Source organism: Cariama cristata, unplaced genomic scaffold (genome assembly GCF_000690535.1).
Source record: "Cariama cristata isolate BGI_N322 unplaced genomic scaffold, ASM69053v1 scaffold22079, whole genome shotgun sequence".
In the NCBI taxonomy this organism is placed as follows: Eukaryota; Metazoa; Chordata; class Aves; order Cariamiformes; family Cariamidae; genus Cariama; species Cariama cristata.
This window is the reverse complement of record NW_009636583.1, coordinates 8,718-11,288: the sequence shown is the minus strand read 5'-3', so window position 1 is coordinate 11,288 and position 2,571 is coordinate 8,718.

Below are 2,571 nucleotides of genomic sequence, written 5' to 3'. Positions count from 1 at the left end.
GATGAGGATGGATTTGGGGGGACGAGGGGGATATAAGAGCCAGGGAGCAATGTAGGGGGACAAGGGATGGGGAGAGGATGCTGGGAAGACTCCCGAAGGAGGAAAGCAAGGAGAGACGCAGTGTTCAGAGGGAAGATGAGCTCCTGATCTCCTGCCACAGGCTCTCCCCGGCCCAGGATCGGTGCTGGGCTGCTCTTACCCCCCAAAGGGACTCTGGATTTTGGGAGGGTGGCTGGCATTGCTGCTGTCCTGGCCCCGTGGCTGATGCTTGCGCTGCACCCTGCTCCAGGAAGGATGTGCGGCCAGTGACTGGGAAGGTTTAACTGGCTTTGGGCTGCAGATCCCCTTGGCAAGTGACTAGGAGAGCCTGAGCTTGAAGGACCTTTTCCTAAGAGACCTTTGCTGTTGATGGAGCTGTGCACCAGAATAAATTTGAGGCATCTGTTATGTATAATATCTGCTGGGGTGCCCCTCCAGCAGCCAGCAGGCCATTGTGATTGCTGGCAATGATAATAAAGCAGCAAAGCAGCAGCTTCAGGGGGTGAGGAATTGCCGCTCGGTGCCTGCAGGCTCCGTGCCCCGTCCCCGTGGGGCGTAAATCCCATTTACGCTCTCCTAGGGATGCCTCCCAGGTGCAATTTGCTGCCTTGTGGGAAGAAACCATCCCTGGGTCCTGGGCATTTGCTTGGCAATGGGATGCAGGGGTTGGGTGAAGAACGGCTGGGGAAGAGGGGGGAGCAGGATGGGTGAGTGGAGGGGAGGGATGGAGATGGAGCGAGCAGCCTGGCAGAGAACAACAGGAGGGCTGGGAGGGAGGGAGAGGGTTTGGAAGTAGCCAGGAGAGCCCAGCCAAGCCAGCAACGGCGTGCTAGAGCTCTTTTGACTTTCTCAGCTTCATACCGAACCCTTCCAACGTGATGGCAGGGCTGGGGGGGGCTGTAAACTTCCCAGCAACCGATAAACTGTTTTCCAAACATCACCGGGTGATACTTAAATACAACGAACCTGTGCTTTTCCTCCCTCTTTTCTCCGTGTTTCTGCACCGTGGGTGGCAGGGGAAGATTTATTTGAAGCCTGATGGCTAAACCCACGGTGGGCTGCAAGTGGACTTATTTTTCCCATTCTCCCTCTGTTTTGAAATGTTTCTCACCCCGCGTGTGTCCCTAGCTCGCCCCAAGCACCCCAAAACCCAGGGTGCTCAAACCAGATAGGAAAGCAATGAAGCGTGTGTGTTTAGTTTTTAAAGCTGGGCAAGGTGAGGATCGGTCCCCGAGAGCTGGGGGTGCCGGGGCTCCCGGATGGGCAGCGAAACCCTTTCAAGGTTAGCGAGCCTCCAGGCGCTCGGTGATTGCAGACGCTTGAGCAAAACAGGTGGGAAATTTGTGGTGAGCAACTAATGGAGTAACGAGTGCATCCGCCGGAACAAATCACCCGTGTGTTTAGCGGCACGGCAATTACAGCCTCCCCGGCACAGCTCCGCCGTCCCTCCCGGGAGCCCCCCTGGCATCGCCAGCTGCTTGCTGCTGGTAACAACGGCCCCGGGTGGGTTTTGGGGTGAGGTGGGGGTCTTTCAGGCTGTGATTTCTCATGCTTTTCTCTCTGCCGCTGCTTCACCAGGAGCTTGGAGATAGGGGAAATAGGGAAAGTGTCCCGTTGAAGCAGCGGCGATTCAGCGGGCAAGGATTTTTCTCTGTCCCGATGATACTTATTCCCAAAGAAAAGTGGTGCCAGAAGGAATCTAAGGCTCGTGGGTCAGGGTCGTGGTGCAGAGCGCTTCAACTTTCAAACAGTGATTAAAAAATTTGCCATTGTCTGCGGTAGCGATAAATGGCCTAATCCAGTTTCTAGGGCTATCGGGGCGATTTTAAGAGTACAAAACTCTCTTTGTAGGCAGGTTCAGCACAGGTTGCCTTTGATGTTATGCTTCGGTACCCAGCATTTTGCCCTGCTTTTGGCGGTGTGGCAATGATGAGCCGGTGGCTGAGGTTTGCAGAGATGGGTAATGGGTTTAGGTGCCCTAATCCCGCTCATTCGGATGGGACGGGGATTAGGGGGGAGCTCAACCTGGTGTTTACTGAGCCTACGGGCAGAGCCCGGGGCACATCAGAGGGCGTTTGAAAACCAGCCTGGGTTGACAGTGGGCAGGAAACTTTGGCATTATTGTCTCCTTTATTTCTTCAGTATTTTGATCAGTGAGTCAGTCTCGGTTACGATCCTGTAAATCCCTTTGTAATCCTGGCTGGAGCATCAGCTGCTCTTATAAAAAAATTTATGGGGCAGTTAAAGTGTATGAGACAGAGCTGTAAAGGGATTTATGAAGTGGGAGATGCACAGATGGCTTCATTGCAGCCTTCCCCGCCCGCCTCCGAGGCACAGAGCTTTTGCCCCAAATGCCCCTTTTGGGGATGAGGATGCTCCTGCCCGGTCCCTCCCGAGTCCTGGGTGCCCCACAAGCAGTTCTCCCTCGGCGGCTGTTTTGCACCAGCAGTGCCCCGCTGCGAGGCTTTCATACCTCCTCCCAAATTACTTGCCGGCAAACTTGCAAAGCAGCCGGGAGCCGATTTAGATCCC